The sequence below is a fragment of the Cupressus sempervirens genome, chromosome 1, assembly GCF_028749045.1.
Source record: "Cupressus sempervirens isolate cs-2001-9-10 chromosome 1, ASM2874904v1, whole genome shotgun sequence".
In the NCBI taxonomy this organism is placed as follows: Eukaryota; Viridiplantae; Streptophyta; class Pinopsida; order Cupressales; family Cupressaceae; genus Cupressus; species Cupressus sempervirens.
The window spans coordinates 549,702,655-549,722,292 of NC_143118.1; positions in this window are offsets into that span (position 1 = coordinate 549,702,655).

The window sequence follows — 19,638 nt, forward strand, 5'->3', positions numbered from 1 at the left end:
AAAGAGATTCTATGAGGAGAATCTTGAAAAGAGTGATAGTGAAGGGGAATGCCCCCAAGCTATGACAAGACTCAATCCATGGATACATGAGTAGAAAGTGGAAAAAGCAATAAAGCAACTATACAAATAGCCAGAAGATGCACTATAGGATGGAGCATTGGGAATAAGAGGTGCCTGTTTACCAGGTTTTCACCTTCTTGGCAGACATTTCTTTTTTTGCTACCATGATGCCTGTTTCTAAATTTTCACCGATGGTACTTTTTTATTTTTTCAATTTTATTTGTATTTTTCTCTTTTTTATTTTTTAAAAATATTTTTTAGATTTTTCAATTTTTTTGGTGTTACCAAGGCGCCTATTGCTAGGTTTTCACCAGGGTAACAAATTTATTCAAGACTTTTTCTGATTTTTATTATTTTTTCAAGATATTTTCAAAAATTTAGAACCTTTTTAGAGATTACTAGATCTCAAGAAGGATTACCTTGATTTTGGTCTAGTGTCTAGCAAGGTGTATGATGAGATGTAGTAGCAAGATGGTGGATAAGTGGAGATGGATAGGCAAAGAGTATGAAGCAGTGAATGTTACCCTCAAGGAAAGCCTTCACAAGATTACCCAAGCTAGGGAAAAAGATATAGCAATATGAGCTCATGGTGTAATGAAGGTGTCACATAAGGAATCCAAGAAAATTACCATGTCAAGAGATTTCTAAGAATTGAGTTTTCTTCTTTCTTTCATTGATCAAGACCAAAGGGTTAACTAAATAGGATAGCAAAGATTTTTTATGAAGGTTATGAGTGAATGACTTTGGGAATGAGGACATGTGAAGGATAAGAAATATCATGATAGGAGGTCATGGATGGAAGAATTACTAGGTTCTCATCATGGTACTTGTCCAAGGTGCCACAAGAAGTGGTTTTCACCATAGGACATATTTATTTTTCTTTACTTTTGCTACCAAGGTGCCTATTTCTAGGTTTTCACCAAGGCACTTTTTTTTTCTTTTTCTTTTTTTTAGAGTTTTTGGAACGAATTCAAGCCTTTCTCAAGTTAGATAGAATTCCTATAACAATGATAAGTTATGACAAGCCAATGCCATAGCAAGGTACACTCAAAGATGTTGATAAGGTAATGGAAGGGAGATAGTAGAAAATATATATGGAGGATAAGGTTTTAGGCTATGGATGAGATAAATGTGATGGAAGGATAAAAGGTGGAGGATAGAAGGTGAAGTGGATAGGGTATTGAAAGGGATGTTCAAGGGTAGAAGAAAAAGTGGGCAAGATCAACATTGACACACACCTTGAAGGCTAGTGGAATGATGGGGGAAATATGGATGAAATAGTATGAGGTTTAGATATATGAGGTGGTGGAATAATTTTGGAGGAAGGTGGAGTATGAGGTTTCGAAACCTTTTTAGGAAGATGTTGGGAAGAAGATGGAGTGGAAGCCTTTGGAAGCTTAAATGTCAACTTTGATTTGTTTTCAATATTCAAGTCCTTCAAAAGAGACTTGGGAATCCATATAGCTTTTGATTTTTCATTAGATGCTTTGGAACACATTTCTTCAATAATATATTTAAGAACCCATACTTTCTTTGGTTGAGCTATTTGAATATTGGACCTTTGTAGTCTCTTTTGTGTATTTTCCTTCTTGACACTCACATGTTGATTAGAGGAGACATAGTGAACTTTTGAGAATGGATTCATGCACTTGTGTTTGAGTTGATCATCCAAATTGCTTCCAAATGACTTGGGACTTGTGGATGAATGAGGCCAATATGATTGGTTTAGATGGAAAGGTGAATGTGAAGAGTTCAAGTATGTGTATCTTTGTTGATCTTGGGGTAAGGTAGGAGGAATGTGAAATGGGCTAAGAGTGGAAGTAGGAGATAGAGGAACATAAGGTCCCAATATGGATAGAAGGTTTGAAGGTTTTAGCTTAGATGGATAGGGACCAAGGATAGATTTAGAAAATGTGAATAAACCATGAGTAGGGATATCAACATCTTTAGAGTGAGCAACACAATCAATGCCATAAATATATTTTTAATAAATTGTTATAGGGACAATACTTTGACAGGAGTGTTTAAAGCTTAAGCATAGTTTGGAAGTGAATGTCGCGAGGTAGAACAAGAGGGTGAGGGAATTATTTTATCTTCAAAGGGAATTTTAGGTAGTATAGGAAAAGTATCCTTCTCTTGGTCTTTAATAGTCTCCTTAAGGGTGGTGGAAGGAATATCTTGATCTTGCTTAGTAGAGGTGCATGACATGGGAGATGGAGGACTATGTGGCACTTGTGACAGAGGCAAGAGATCTTGGAAGATTTGAAAGGGGATGAAGGAATCTCAACCTTGATCAACACTTTTTTCTTCATCATTTAAGTATTCCTCTTGACATGAAACCAATTCCAAAGATGAGGGAGTATCTAAATCTATATTTGAATCTATTTCTAGAGTCTATATAATAGGCTCTTGAAGTTTAGAAGTAAAATTACTTGGAATGGAATTCATAGGCATAGTAGGGCATAAAGAAGTATGATCTATGAAGGTAGTGAAAAGACTTGTAGTCCAATATCTATTGGCTTGTGTTTCTTTCAAAGATAGTCCTCGAGGGTACACATAGTCAACAAGGGGAGTAACGAGTTCTTCATTTGGTGAGTATGTGTTGGAAAGATTGGATAGGTTAGAAGGTGGATGTTGTATGTTGGAAGAGATAAGTGTCACATTTAAACCATTACTAGACTTGGTTTCATGATGTTGATCCTTCTTGAGAGAAGAATCTCTAGTAGATGAGAGCTTAGATTTTTCAATTATGCCCTTATCAAAGAGATCTTGGATCTTTTTTTTCAACTCCTTACAATGTGAATTTTTATGTAAATTATGTCTATGATAGGCACAATAGTTACTCATAAAGGAAACTCCCACCAAAGTGACCTTAGGCAACACAATGAGTTTCTTTTGAATAAGTTCTTGCAAAGTTGATTCATAAGGTCTTCCCAAAAGGTTGAAATCACACTTTGATTTAGGTTCCCAAGGTTTTTCTTCAAAGATATTTCTAGATTTGTTGGGTATTCGTTAAGTGTTCTCAAATATCTTGGATTCAAGATCGCAAGAATTTGATTTTTGGTTGTCATAGGAGGAAGGGAAATTTTCTCTCAAGGAGAATTTGTTCGATGATTTTTCATCTTCCTCCTTCAATCTTTGAAGTTGAGTGCTCATTAATTGGATTTGTCGCTTCATGTTTGCAATAAGTAGCTTTTCTCCCTCACTAGGAATATTGGATTTAGCGCATTTGTTGTTAGCCATTTTGATGTACTATGTTTCAAGTAGTGACAACCAAGTTTTAAAACATAAGTCAAGTTGCCACAGTCATAGACAATGAAAAAAAGAAAAAGCTTAGACAAGGACCACACTAGAACATAGTCTCAATAGGACAAGATAAGAGTGCTATATAGTAAGGCATGAATAGTCTAATTCGAAGGCTAGAATAGCCAAATATTATGACTATCATAATGTGGAGTATGAAAAGCACTAAAGAATGAGAATCAAGAAAATTAAAAGATAAGGCTAGTCAAATTACAGGTCATGAATCTTTAGCTAGGAAAAATGTTGTTTTTTGGGGCTATTTTCAAGCAAAGAAGTAGTAAACTGATGTAGGAAGTAGACTTGGTACAGAGCACAAATAGCTCTAATAGATTAACTTGACAGTTTGGACTCAAGATCTTGCACGAAGATCCTTTGAGAGGTGCATGAGAAAGTACACAGGGCCGTACAAAGACTCAGGACATCATAAGAATTTTGTGCGAAGATGTGCTCCAAGCCACACAAAGAAGTGCAAAGCTGACAACAAAATATGGACATCTAAGGCAAGATCTCATGTGGAGATGTGCAATTGTTTGTGCAAGAACCTAGATAGAGCCACGCAAAGAAGTGACATGACAAAAGCTACTCACATAAAATTTTGAAAACTATGCATGAAAATGGAGTCCAAATTGATAGTAGACTTGGATTTCAAAGAGATTTTGATAGTTTTGAACTATTCTAGATAGTTTGGAGGTTTTTTTGATAGATAGAAGACATATTTTAGGGTTGATTACCAAATTTGTGAAAGTAATGTTGATTTTCAAACAAGATAAAGTGTTTTCAGTAGAACACAGGAAGCAAGTAGTAGTCGAATACAATCCAAATGAGGGAAAAACAACTCAAAGGGATGGGGGAGTCTTGACTTTCAGTTTGTTTAAGTAGCTTTGGACATGTTTAGAACTCGATATCAAACACATTTTATCCTTAGAAAGAGAAAATGGTAGAGAAGGAAAAACCTTTGTCCCACATCTTATGCGCATGCGTGTACCTCGTATAGCCATGTCACCCCCTAGAGGGCACCCATGTTTTTGGTATATTCAAAGGACTCAATAGTATACATTAAATGAGCACCCTTGTGGTAGGGGACAAGCATGTATACCACCTTCCAACATCTAGTAGCATGCCTATGGTGAGTTCTACATGAGAGATTCTTCCCCCTGCTTGCACAAAGATTATGCCTATGGTGAGTTCATCAAGAGTGATATCACCATAGTGAGTTACCTTTTAAATATTTGAAGAGCTTGAGATTGACACTAAGATCTACAATGGTATAACTTACATGCTAAGCTTCTGAAGATCTTTTGTAGGAGAAGTGTCAGATGCTAGTAGAGTTACCAATGCTTGGATCGCCTCTTGTTCCTTCCCCTTAGGTGTATCCTCACTCTCTTTAGATCTACTCTTATATATCACAATTATTTGAATAACACCTTGTTATTTTGCTTTAGGTACAGATGCATCTATCTATCCTCTTTTGTCTTTCTCTTCTATCTTCTTCTTCTCAATAGTAACAACTTTGTCACTTGTGCCAACCTTAGTAGATGTATCTTCTAATGTTTGACTCAAAGGTTACACTTGAGTAACTTAGGGGATGGTAGAAGGTGTTTCTTGTGGATTCACCTTATCCCTTGTGATATCAACTACTACCTTTTGGATCCCATCTACACCAACCAAAATTGGATTTTCACATAACTTTGCTTGTAGTGTAGATTGGTCCAATATCTTTTTCAAATCATCTACAGTTAATGGATTGATGTTCTAAGGTAAAGCATCAGGAACATCCTTAATAATAATAGTTTTAGTTGACTTGACTATGTCATTTGGGGCACTAACACTCAACACTTGTGTGTCTTGGACACTCTATTCATCTTGTTGATGTTTAGCTATTGTCTTGTCATCAGTTTGTTGTTTTGTTTCTTCCCCAATAATATTATCTATCTTATCATATTTTTGCATGTCATCATCATCCTTGTCATTATTTTCATCATCATCTTTACCATCTTTTTTATCCTCATCGGTGTCATCATATTGTTTATCTTTACAGGGATCAACTTCTCCTTGCTTGATAATAGTTAACCCATATATTAGTTTCCATATCTAGGTTGATTTCTTAACCACATCTTCAATATCATTTTGAAGTATGCTGAAAGCTCTATACTTAGGTGTAAACCTAACATCATATCTCTTCACATCCTTAGCAATCTATCCCTTTTTTAGCTCTAGCATCACTTGAGCTAAAGTTGTTTCTCTAATTTTCTTCTCTAAATTTAAATAATAATGCCACTTTTCCTCAATAATATCATATAAGCCTTTTGGTATAGTGTTGGAAAAATCTAGTAGAGTATTCTTAAATTTAGACATTATGGCATATAATGCCTCTTCCACTTGACTCTTTTCATCTCTTCCCAACTTGTCAAATTCAATATTCTTTAAACTAGATAAATCTGCATTATTCTTGACATTTTCACACATATTTTCAAAATCAAAAAGTGGTTTTTGAATTACCACTTTGAATTAGCTTATATCATCTGATTTAGTTATTTCCTCATATGAGTTAGGTTGTGCAACATTTTCTTTTCTTTTCTTCTTCTCTACTTGGCCTCCTTGATCTATAGCCTTAGTCTTCTCCTTGGGCTTCTATGTGTTTGCATGTGTGCTTGCTCTAGTGGTAGGAGCAATAGGCTTGGCTAGGCTAGGTTTGACAACTTTCTTTTCCTTAGCCATAAGTTGTTCCTTAGTGTTCCTCTTCTTTGGCTTGGCATGTGTAGGTGCTTCCTTGGCTTCTTCTCCCTTGGCACCTTTTGTTTCTTCTTCTTTATTTTCCTCTCCCATGCCTTGATTCAATGCAAGAGGTTCTTGAGTTTGTTCTTGTTCTTCCTCTTCATCTTCTTCCTCTTCCTCATCTACACCCTCACAAAATTTAGCTTTAAGCTTCTTAACTAGCTTATCCTTTTTCTTAAGTGTAGAAGTAGTTTTCAATTCCATTTCAATATTTTATTTCATCACCTCATAGTTGCCAAATATCTTGACAATATTGTCAATTTCCTCTGCTAGGAGTGTTATGATGGCTGTTGATGCTTCATCAACATTAATTTCATACCCAAGTGGTCTTAACCATCTAACCCTTGGTGTGGCAGCTTGCACATATGTGTGGTCAATGTCAACAAGAAAAAATATATCATTGTAGTGTTACTCAACCAATGAAATAGGTATCCTCATTCTTTGCTTCATTGATTTCTTAAAATCTTCAAAGTAGCTAGTCATCAATGCCTCAAATTTTTCAGCCATCTGTTTAACATACTCATTGATCTGAATTGCAACTGACCTATTGGTCTTTCATCCAACTATACCAAAAGAGGCACATGTGTTTTACACATAAAAGAATATGCAGACCAATATTGCACCAAACTTGCATTGTGCACTCTTGGTTTTCCTTATAACTCCAAGATTTTTCTTTAGCTGTTGTAATTGTAGCTCAGCCAGATCATAAGTATGATCTTTCTTCACAATCTTGTAACCAACATCCATTACAATATTGGGTACACTATTAAATCTACTAGATTGATAGAATTTGTGGGAGATTAACCTTATAGCAAAGTCTAGTAGTGGACCAGTGATAGTATCAATTGTCATCCCTCTCGATCCATTTTGCTCCAATGTTCTTCTCTATCACTTCCTTGGAATCGCTCCTTAGAGTCTTGGGCCAATCTAGGGTTGGGTAGCCTATAACCCTATGAATTATCCTCTTTTATATCTTAATCAGTCCACCTTCTAGCCATAAAGCATCCATCATGTATTTAGCTTAGCACAATTCTAATCTACTCAGTCTTGAAAACACTAGAAAAATTTAGGGCAGAGGTCAAACCCTTTCTCTCAACAATTTTATATTCTTCTTTTAGAACACCATTGTCACATAATCTATCATAAACTTCTCTGATTTCTAATTCTCTAATACTAACAATGTTTCTATTATAACATTTCCTAACATCTTGAACCATAATGATATTGGGTAGAATAATTAAAAGGGTGCCAAAAGGATCTTGTTTATATGCTATGTCAAGGATGGCCTTAAATATAGGTTGTTTCACTTCATTACTTACAAGTTGAACATTCAAAACCTCTTTCTCATCTATATTCTTTGAACTATATGCCATTTGTCAAACTAGGGTTTGTGCAAAAGTAAAACTATATAGCTCAGCTTATGATAAATATCTTGTAAAATTTGTATGATGGTGTGAGATTTTCACTAAAATATTTGCAAATGCTTTGAACAAGTTTCTAAATCACCTTCTACTCTTCTTGCTCTTGCTCGAATTTGAAATGACAAAAAATTGGCAGAAATTGATCATATACCCTTCAAAACCTTGCATTTAATGCTTAGTGCTTGTACAACTATAAACTTGGCATCAACTCAATTTCAAAATTATTTAGCATCCATTGACTTTTCCATCACTCAGTAGTTACTACAAGTTTGACATCAATTAGCTAGCTTGACATCTCGACATCAACTAGCATTCCACTTGACATACATAGAAAATATTTCATGCTGAACAACAACATGAAAACTTTTAAAGATTTAACTTGGATTTACAACAATATCATGCATCTTTATTCAAACACTTTAAGTCCCACATGCCTCTTGATTTCCTAGTTAGATGAGGTGTGATCACTTGACCCATTGGGTGAAGTGATCCCTTCTACATTTGATGTGTTGCAAGATTCTTTATTTTTTCCATGTCTTATTCATCTCATATCTAATGTGTTCAACATCTACCTTTCCTTTTCCTTTATCAAATTCACAACTTGGTGCCTTTGACCTAATTAGACAATGTTTACTTATGTGACCAGTCTTCACACAGCTAAAACATGTGGTTTAACTCAACCACCTTTTGTATTTATCACTGAAGTGTGTTATAATACAATTCTCAAGAACATATCCATATTCTTGGCAATAGTGGCAGCTATATCTTGTATTGTAATATCAATTATAAAGGTTTCCATAGCTTCTTATCTTTTATGATTTGTTTGATGGCCACATGGATTTGGATCTACATTCAAAGGCTCTATGTCAATACTTTTGATAGTTGTAGCAATATCCTTCAAAAATTGGTTTATGCATGGTCTTGGTTCTACATTCATGTGCCTAATGACCTTTCTTGTTGCACTTGTGACAATGAACCATGCTCTTGTCCTTAGCATTCTGATTTGCATTCTTGCTCTAGCACATATTAGCAGTATGTCTTTTATTACCACAATTATGACAAGTAGGTTTGGAGTTCTTACCTTTGTTGTTCCTATTAAGCTATCATTATGCACAATGCTAAATGACAAGAATTCTTGTGAACTCATCTCTTAAAAATCTGATCTTGCAAATCAACTCCAAGGTTTTGGGTGATCTCGTAACCTACTAGAATCTGTTCAGTTGAAGATAAATGTGATTGTTCACAAGGAGGCCTTTGCAGGTTCATTTTGATTTTGGATGAGATGAAGAATTTGCACACTTCTTCAAAATAAAACACACAAAAAGAGCTATGTTTTTGTATTTTTATAATTTTTTATGAATACAATCTAACAATGTAACTAGAATGAAGTCCTATTCTAGCAAGGGGGTTAGTAAAGCAAATAAAAAAAACTTTAAAGAAAATAACATGAAATTGAAATCCTAATGGACATAAGCTATGAAAAATGACATGTCAATGAATTAAGCTTTCAAAGAAATTGGTAGGTAACCAATGAAGGAAGGAGCAACACTTCCTTGATTCCACTGATGCAATCATTGGTAAAAAATTTAGTGATCATATGATGTTTCACCCTTCATCAAATCACAAGGCCATGGAAAGTGCACTCATGCAAGATGAAAAGTTATGCAAGAAAAATTTGATGATTTTTTCTCAAGCTAGATATGTCAGTGAAATTTGTTACAACCATAGCAAAAACCAGAATTAATGAATCACACAACCAAAAACAAAGCAATAAATTTTTGGCTCAATCACAATTCAATGAACATAAATTCACAAAATAATGACACATTTAGGAAAGAATCACTACACTCCAAATGTGAGCACCAAATGCATAATTTTATTATAAAATAATGGTGGCTCCAATTACATATTACAATGGAGTATTTAAAAGAAAATGTCTCTTCAATTTATGTTGAGAGTGAGAGATATCTTCATGCAATAAAATGCTTTTAATTTAATAAAAAAAAATAATTATATAGAAACTAACAATCTAACTGATGCTAAGTAGGAATCCATCCATTTTTATTCATTAATTAGATGCATGAGCTTTTACATGTCAAAAAAAAATAATTTATGAGAGGAGAAAGAATAAGAAAGCCTTCAGTCAAAGTGGAAGTGTCTAGAAATGCCAAAAATGGAAGCTGATCCTTCACTAGGCGTTTGTTAGAGTTAAACAACCATCAAAATGAATTTTTGATGCATGGAAAGATCTATCTTTAGAATTGGTAGTTAACCATTAGTGCACCTTTGGAAAAGAAAACCTATGCACCTACACACTTTGGAGTTGCGCACCTAGTCCAAAATCTCAAAATTTTACTAAGTGTCAAAATTGAAATTCTGGCTTCTGGGTTTTGTTCCCCTTCATCCCAAAGCTATGTATGGATGTTTGCCCTTGAATTTCTCTATGACCTCAGTATTCTTGGCCATGTCTAGTAAATCTAAAGCCTCATATTTATCTTTAACTTTCTATCTATAGTTGTTTACCCTAATTCAAGTTTTAGCAAAATCCTTGAGTTTGGTATCCAACTCTAATAAGGCTTCCTCTATTCTAAAAGCCTACTAAATATCCTCATTGTTAGAAGCTTCCTAAAAAATCTTCTTGAATCTCTCCACTACTACCTCTACCAGCAATAACTTCTCCCATTCCTCATCCTCAAAAATCTATAGACACTCATCTCTATAATGCTTCTCTACTTCTAAAATTTGCTCTAGGGCTTGGTCCTTGAGCCAGTGAATCTTTGCATGTAATGTTTCCATTACTTTATTACTATATGCAATCTTCTCAATCCAATAATCAATTAAATCCAACTCTTCCACTATATACACATCTACCAAAATCCTATATCTTTGCCTCTTCATTGTTTCTTTCCACTGTTGATAGGCTTTCAAAAATGGGTTGTGTTGCACACCCCTCCCTTCTTTGAGTACATCATTTAGGGTCTCCTTAGGGTGATCAGAGTCTAAGGGACCAAAAAATTTAGCTAGATATCCTCTTAGTATTTCATTTTGCCTTTGAAGTTTTCTAAGTTTGTCCCCTTCCTAGTCCATGCTTCTAAAAGCTTCTTTTATCCCCAATGTCACCATTAATCTTGCTGTATCTAATGTGGGCCTCCCAAGCATAACCTCTTTGATCTGATAATCTTGTGGGTCCAAGATTCTTGCATCTACATTAGGAGGGATGGCCACTTGAGCAAACAAATCCTGATCCAGAGTGCTGTTGACAAATGCTAATGGTCTCATTTCATGTGACAGGGACTTAGGTTTATTCAAGACCTCATCCAATTGAAGGACATCCTCCTCATCCATATAGAATTATGCCTTCATGCTTCTCATAATTTCTTTTCTTAGCCACCTTGGAATTTTTTCACTTGAAGGTCTACCTTAGGAGGATGAAGGAGTATGTTTAGCTACCTCCTTTCCTTTATTACTCCTCCTCGGAGTTCTTTCTCTTTGTGAGGGCTCTCCTTTTGTGGCCTTTGTCTTTGTGGATCCTATAGCTTGTACCTCAATGTCTTGGGAGGCTTGCTAAGAATATTGTACTATCTATCCCTCTTTTGACACTTCATCAGTTACCATTTTTTATGACTCCCCTTCTGGTTCCTTTTGAACCTATTCTTATTCAGAACTTGGAGGTGGAGGAGTAACTGAGCCTTTATCCACCATCGTGACTTGTGGTGGGGATGGAGGAGAAAGATCAGAAACCTATGATTCTAGTGGCATCTACTTCTAGTCCTCCTATTGGGGTTCACCTATAGGGGTATCCCTAATCTTATCCCTAACCAATTTTTTTCCCATAGGAATGAAGTCAAAATTTGACATTTTAAACACATCATCACCCTCTATATCCTTCTCATCTACCCATTGTTGTACTTTGTCTTCTAAAGAAGAAACTTCCAAACATTCCTCTAGGGTAGATGGTAGTGTGATTGTGGAACTTCTCCTCCTTTCTTGTTTTGTGGCTCTAGCTAGTTGGGTTCTCCTCTATAGAGGCTTATCTTGCTCCTCATCTTCCTCTTCTTCTTCTTCTCCTGTAGGAATAGGTTTGGGGATAGATGGTAAAGGAACCATTCACTTAATCACCCTTTGCCTCTTTTTCATGTAGATCTTAATCTTCTTCTATTTCTGAGGATGCTAGTTCTATTTGCAGAGGAGGAATAGAGACTTGTTGGATTTATCCCTCCATCTGGCCCAGGGCAACTAGAGACAATTGAGGATCCAACTAGACTTGAGTAGCTACAATATCCTCTAATCCCTATAAATTCTCTTCCTACTATTGAGGAGGTGCTTGTACCTAACCCTCTTCTATTTTGGCCCTTTGAGGAGAACTCCTCTTTCTTTTTCCCTTTCCTTTCCTCTCCAAAGGGTGATAGCATCCAACTAGGTGGTCAAGTTGGTATACTATTTCTATCCTTATAGGATACTAGGTCAGAAAGGTAGGAGTGGTAACCTTCTTTCCTAATCCAATCCCATGTAATCCTAATAATATGCCTTTCCCTATGGTTTATATCATCACTTTCCTCCCTATCCACCTCAACATTCATTATGGGCCTCTCCCCAATCTTATCTGTGTTGAATAGTGGATATGAAAGCTCCCTTGAATCTTGCTTCAATATCTCCTCTAGAATTTGAACCTTCAAAGCCCTTTCATCCAAATACAAATTTGTCCTACAATAGTCCTAGATACAAACATTATAGTCACTTGTTGCATTCATCTAGTGGTCCTCAATGGCCTCTTCGTGGTGAAATTCCCTGCCAACCAAACTCTTAAATTTTCCAATATTGTCAAAATAGGGCCTAGGAGAATTGTGCTCCTCAAGGGGATATTTTTCCCACTCCCATTCAAAGGATGGAATATCCCACTTTTCCTTCACCTGACATGGTCCTATGACTAGGGGCCATGTCCAACATAGTCTTCCTTGTCTCCTTACCATGTCATATGTAGATTCAATCTACCATGCAATTTCTAATAGAACTAGTCTATCACAAGGATATCTAGGGAGCTTATTTGGATTTACAATGGCACTAGCCACCCTTAGATAAGTGAAGGTTTTGACCTGAATGTAGTAGGCTCTAAGAGCTATTATCTGTGCAAACATAGTATTAGATAATTGTTTTGTATAGTCTCCCTCAATAAATCAGATGATATAAAAAATGAATGCATCATTATGTTAGTCTTAGAATGGTTTTTGACACTTGAGTGCCAACACACTTAATCACTTTCTACATTGGAGCCGAGTGCACTACATATGTTGAGCCACAACATGAGCTGAGTCAAGAAATTGAACAGGTGTCGAGTGAAGATTAAGTGTTGAATGACTTTAGGTGTTGAGCATGATACAAGTGCCAAGTCATAGATGATACCAAGCAATACAAAAATACAACAAGTGTCGAGTAAGCCAGTTTAATATAAGTGCCGAGCATCAGAGATTAGTAAGTGTTGAGCAACATAGAATGCACATATGAGTTTGTAACATTACAAATTCAGATGTAAACCATTTTTATGGCTGGTATATGATGAATCTCAAAGGATTAAAAGATAAGATCGAATCTTTTTTTTTTTCCATGCAATCAACATGCAACCAATAAGAAAAATGGAGAAGGCATGTAACCAATAAGAGAAGTGCAAGGAATGAGTGGGAAATAGAGATTCAACATGGATCGTAGATCCATACCTAACCCTAAGTCTTCAAATTTCTTTATAAGGAAGATGAAATTACATTGAACCCTATGATGGATGGATGAGGGTGTTCAAGGGAAAACTATTCTCAGAGTGAAGAGTATCAGATCACAAAGGATCAAGATCAAGGAAAGCAGATCAAGTGCCTATATTTAGCAATCGAAGGATTGTATTCTATCAAGTTTATTATACCTAATATTCTCTAGCAATTGTATTAGGAAGAAAACCCTATGGTGATAGGTTAGCTTAATAGCTATTTTTTAGAATCCTTTAAATAGGTGATTAAATCCTTTAACAGGGTAACACTTCATGTAAAGTGTTTGAAATCCTTTAACCAGGCCACTATTGATATAGTGTAAAGCCTTTAACAAGGCAGACCATTAGCAGTGGTTAAACTTTATTACTGCTATGATTTTGTGGGTATCATCCCCACCCTAGTTTTACCTTCTTATTTCTGGAGGGTTTCTGGGTTACCAAAATCTCAAGTGTTATGTGGTGATGATTATGTGTTTTTCATAATTGTTTTATATGTTTATATGCATGCAATCTACTTTTAGTTAAAAAGTTTTAATGCTAAAAGTACAGTACTTCTAATTCACCCCCCTCTCAGAAGCATTATTCCTATTTGAATATTCCAAAAATTGGTATTAGAGTGACAAGGTTCTCACAAGAAGAAGTCTAACAACTTGGAGAAAAAGATCTAAAGACGGAAGTCTTCAAACTTGGGAAGATTATTGACAATCAAGTGATTGATGTGCAATTGGCTCTACACAAAGTAGAGGAAGCAAGGGAGGAATTGAGAAAATCCTTGAAGAGAAGGAAGGATATAGCCATAGCTGAAAATGATATAAGCTACAAGGAAATTAATACCACAAAACTGTGTACCAATGGAGACACTAAAGAGTTTGATGCAGCAATAGCAGAACTAATGGAGAAAAATAAAGTTCAAGCAGACGAAATAAGATCTCTCAAGATGGAACATGAATCTTAGGCAATAATGTTATGTGAAATCACTAAACAAAAGAAAAGAGCAATTGAGGACAAAGTCATTTTGGAAAATGACAAAAGAAATCTTGCAAACAGACTTGAAAAATGTACTGAATTATCAAGGATCTCAAACATGCAGATGGATATACTTGCCCAAATAATGAATCTTCACCATGAACTCAACATAAAAGATATTGAGATCTCCACTTTGAAGATGCAGAATGAACAACTGTAGAATGAATTGAATAGAGAAAAAGAGGTAGTAGAGAATCTCAACAAATCAAGTGAAGCCATCAAGTACTTTGAACAATTGATGAAATTTCAAAGATCAGCCCATGATACATTAGGACTTGGATACAATAGCACAAAAATTGTAGAATCATCAAAGAGAATTGAACAAAGAAGTGACAAAGGCAAGGATTCAAAACCTACTTGTCATTACTATAATAAAAGGGGGCATACTATTAATGTTTGCAAGAGTAGAAGAATCAATCAGACAAACACACCCAAAAACAAAAGTTACTATCACAAGTGCAACATGCAAGGACATATGACACAAGATTGTAGATCTAGAGATACAAGGACACAAAGATTTGATGGACATTGTTATAATTGTAAGAAGTATGGACACAGAGCATTTGAATGCAGATCAAAGCCTATGTGGACATAAGATCATCAAACTAAAACAAAACAAAGTGGAAGTCAATACCATTGGGATTACAACACTAGGCATAGCTGTCATTATTGTTAGAAATATGGACATATACCCTAGAATTTCATAAGAACACATTTTAGAGAGAATTATAGAAAGTGGCTAAGCCAAACCACATGTTTTAGTTGCTTGAAAATTGGTCACATCAGCAGAAACTGTCCTACACGGTCAAAAGAACCAAAAATTGAATCAAACAAGGGCAAAGAAAAGATTGATGAGGAATACATTAGAACAAACATGAAGAAGACATGGTAGAAAAAGAATGAATCAAGTACATCCAATGAAAGGGTCACTTCACCCACAAGGTCAAGTGATCATTTCTCATCCAATTAATCTAAAAGATGAGTCTATGGGGTTGCTACATACAAAGAAGTATCATACATCAGCCCTAAATCATGCAAAAGCAATGCAAAGTACAAATCTACATGAAACAAGATGCCAAGACAAAATGATGTCGAGACAGTCTTTGGATGCTAAGTAAAATCCTAGTGGAAGTTGAGTTCCTAATAGCAACCAAGTTGATGACTGATGTCGAGTTAAGAAAATCCTATGGAAGTTGAGTAAAATAAGAATGTAGTGCAAGCTGAGTAGTGTTAAAAATCCTTCATAAGCCGAGTTTGCAGTTGAGCATTTAATGCGATGGAAATAGGGTATATTATCGTGATTTTAATCATTTTTCCTCATCGTGATCAAGAAGCAAAGGAGATAAAGAGCACAGAGTGACTTCACAATAGAGAATCTAGTATTCCAAGAAAATTGCAACCTCCTACAATGAGTTTTCATTGATCTTAAGGTATTTTCATTTGTGCCGAGCTACACAGCTTCATATTTTTGTAAACGAAATCATAGTTTACATAAATGGCTTCGAGTTCCAAGAAAACCCTAGAAAAAGAGTCATTTGAAGTATAGCTAGTGTCTAATGAAGTTAGGAAGCTTGATTTTCACCCTATTCCTAAAGTGGCATACAAAAATGACCCAACTGAAGCCCTTTCTTGCATACCCCCAAACATTGTCATGGTTCAGGATGTAAGAAGATGTTACAATTGCAAGATAGGAGCCTTAGGAGACATGGAAATTAGAGAAGCCTTTGCAAAGCTGTGTGTCAATGGAGTATTAAAAGATGAATACAAAATTGTTGAAAGGAAGGGTTTGACACAAGTTTTAAGTTTTCCCACTGTATTCAAGATAGAGTGGATCAAACTTGTATAGAGCAGAATTCATGATGGTAGTCTGTGCTTAGAAGATGTCCCTGTCAAACTAACAAAAATAATAATTCATAGGGTAACTGGATATCCTACCCTAGATCAGCACAAGACCTTGAGAAGTGAATCCAAGGAGGTCATTGAAAAGAATATAGGTGCTCAGTGGAACAAGAGAGAAATGACTATCCATACCATTCAGGATCCTCTAGTTGAGTTTGTTGTTAGAGTTATTGCCCACAAATTCTACCAATCTAGTAGACTCAATAGTGTTTCATGCATAGCAGTAGATGTAGGTTATAAACTAGTGAAAAAGGATCATACTTATGATCTTGCTAAACTACAACTACAATAGATAAATAAAAACCTAACTACAATTATAAGGACAAAGGGTGCTTAATGTAAATTTGGAGCAATTTTGGTTTGTATATTCTTTTATGTTCAGAATGAATTTCATTCTTTTGGAAAAGTGACATGGAGGAGTGATAAGACTATCATATCCCAAATAAATGAGTATATAGAAAAAATGGGAGAAAATTTTGATACTCTAATGACAAGCTATTTTGAGGATTTCAAGAAATTCATGAAGCAAAGGGTGAGAATACCAGTTTCTTTAGTAGAAAAACATATTAATGAAATATGTTTCTTAGTTGATATTGACTTCACCTACATTCAAGCTACAATTCCAAGGGTGAGATGGCTAAGGCCATTTGGTTATGAAATCAATGTTGATGAAGCATCTGCAACAATAACTGCATTGTTGGTAGAAGAAACAGATAAGAGTGCCCCACATTTTGGCACTTATGATATGGTAAGATCAAAAATAAATATGGAATTAAAAACTACCTCCACATTGAAAAAGAAAGATAAATTGATGAAGAAAATTAAGAAACAATTTGGTGAAGGGGTAGAGGCTAAAGCTGAAGACAATGATGATGACAATGATGATGAAGAGGATGAACAAGAATAGGGCCCAATGGAATTAACTCAAGGCCTAGGTGAAGACAAGGAGGAAGGTGTTGAGGAAGAAGAAACCAATTAAGCACCAACCCAGGCCAAGCCAAAGAAAAGAAAGACAAAAGATCAGCTTCTAGCTCAGCTCAAACCAAAGAAAGCTGCTATGCCATCACCCCAAAAGCCAACAACTAGAGCTACAACAAGGGCCTCAACTCAAAAAGCCAAAGAGAAAGCAACAAAGAAGAAACCAATCAAGAAGACATAGGATGAGCCTAGGAAAAGAAGAAGATATGTAGCTCAACCTAATACTGATGAAGAAGATCAATCTGAAAAGGTAAGTCATTCTTTAGTTGATATAATATGTAAAAAGATTGGAAATGGAGATTTAAGCAATATAAATAAAGTTGATTTTAATAAGTTCACTAAAGAAGAACAAAATAGAATAGAGGAATCAATTTATGGAATGATGGCACAATTCAAGTACACCCCTCTTGAACTAGATGGACAATTGCCAGATGAACTATCAAAAATTGTAGAATACAGATGGCATTTCTGTTTAAGAATGGAAAGGGAGATGAGAGAATCAACCCTAGCAAGCATACTGCCTAATTTGACTAAGGAGCAAGTAGAAAAAGTAGTCAAAAGGTACAATGCCAGGTTTACACCTAAATATAGGGCATTCGTCATTCTCCAAAACAAAATGGAAGATATTGTACAAAGAACAACCAAATCATGGAAGAACTTGTACAAAAAGATTGAAGATTTTCTTGAAGAAGAATACAAAGAAGAAGCTTCTGCTCCACCAAAAGAAAGAAGAAAAAGGAGAGAAGAGAAGACAAAAGTAGAGCAAGGCAGAGAAGAGAAGAAGGAAGAAGAAAAGAAACAAGAAGAAGAGAAGAAGGAAGAAGGAAAGAAACAAGAAGAGAAGAAGGAAGAAGAAAAGAGAGAAACGAAGGAGGAGACACAAAAGCAAGATATAATGGCAATAGATGAGCAAGAGCAGCAAAAAGATCAGAGTGTGGAAGACACACAAATTCCACCTTCTAGCCCTCCTCATGTACCCATCACACCTATAGAAACAATAACTGTACAGGATGTTCTTGACACTTCTGCTTAGAACATCAATCCATTAACTGCAGAGGATCTCAAAAGAATCCTTGACCAATCCACACAAAAAGAAAGATTATGTACAGATCCAATATTGGTTAGTGTGGATGAATAGAAAAAACTAGTAGAAAACACTATTAGAGATAAGGTGAATCCACAAGAACCACCTTCCAACATCTCTACAGCTACTAGTGGTCAACTTCAAATGCCAATAGTCATTTCAATAGGCATAGTTGACACCACAGTATAGAAGCCAAGTGTAGCAGGAGAAAAAGCAATAGAACAAATAGGAAAAACTATTACATCTGATCCTACAACTCAAACACAAGGTGGACTTCCGAAAATTACAATAATTGATCAAGGTAGACAACAGGAGGAGAAAACAGAGGAAACCCCTAAAGAGAAAGAGGCAATACAAACATTGATAAATTTTCCTACCTCGGGAACTCCTTCACAACACCCATTACAAATATTAGTACCAAGATAAAGTTCTACCAAAGTTACAAGGGTACTTCACTATGAAGACCTTGAACTAGATGAGGAGATAGTCATACCAAGCTATGACTCAAAAACAATAAACATTGATCAAATCAATGAGGTATAGGAAGCATTACATAGAAGGAAGAGGCAAGAAATACTCAGGAAGGAGTATAAATGAAATCAAACAATGCATGAGATTAAAGACATCTTTATGGATGCCTTCAGTATTCAGTCACCAGATGAATCAAAGCATATTATGGAGCAATTATCAGATATTTTTGAATAGGTGACAAATGCAGACCTAAAAACAAATGCAAAACTCATGGAATGGTCTAAAAGAAAATTTCAAGGAAAAGTTAATGAGAAAATATCCAGTGAAATAGCACTTTCTCAAATAGAATTGGCAAAGTTCATTGACAAAGTCAAAAAGGTATTTGAGAATATATTCTCATTATACAAAAAGTTGTGTGACTTTTCATATTTCACATAAGAGACCAGCCAAAAGATAAAGAGCTTGGAAAGAAATTTGAATATTTCTAGTATGTAGCTACCTAGAGATCCATCTCAAAGTGAGAAGCATTTTGCTCAAATGCTTCACACTCAGAAAGAAATAGTTGTATTAACAATAGAAGAGGCCACCATCAAGGCCAAACTATTACAGCTCCAATCTTCTATAACCCCACATTTGGAAATCCTCCATAAAGAACAAGTCTATGATGAAACTATTCTCAAGAAAGATCCTAATCTTTCTACTTCAGAAGGACTTATTCATCTTGTTGCAGAGATTGCCTTCTAGCATAAATCATTGGAAATTACTTTGCATAATTGGGATGCAGCTCTTAGGATGATTATGGAGGTAAAGAACACATTTTTGGCAAAATATGGTCTTAACCCTTAAAACCCTCTAACATAAGTGTCAAA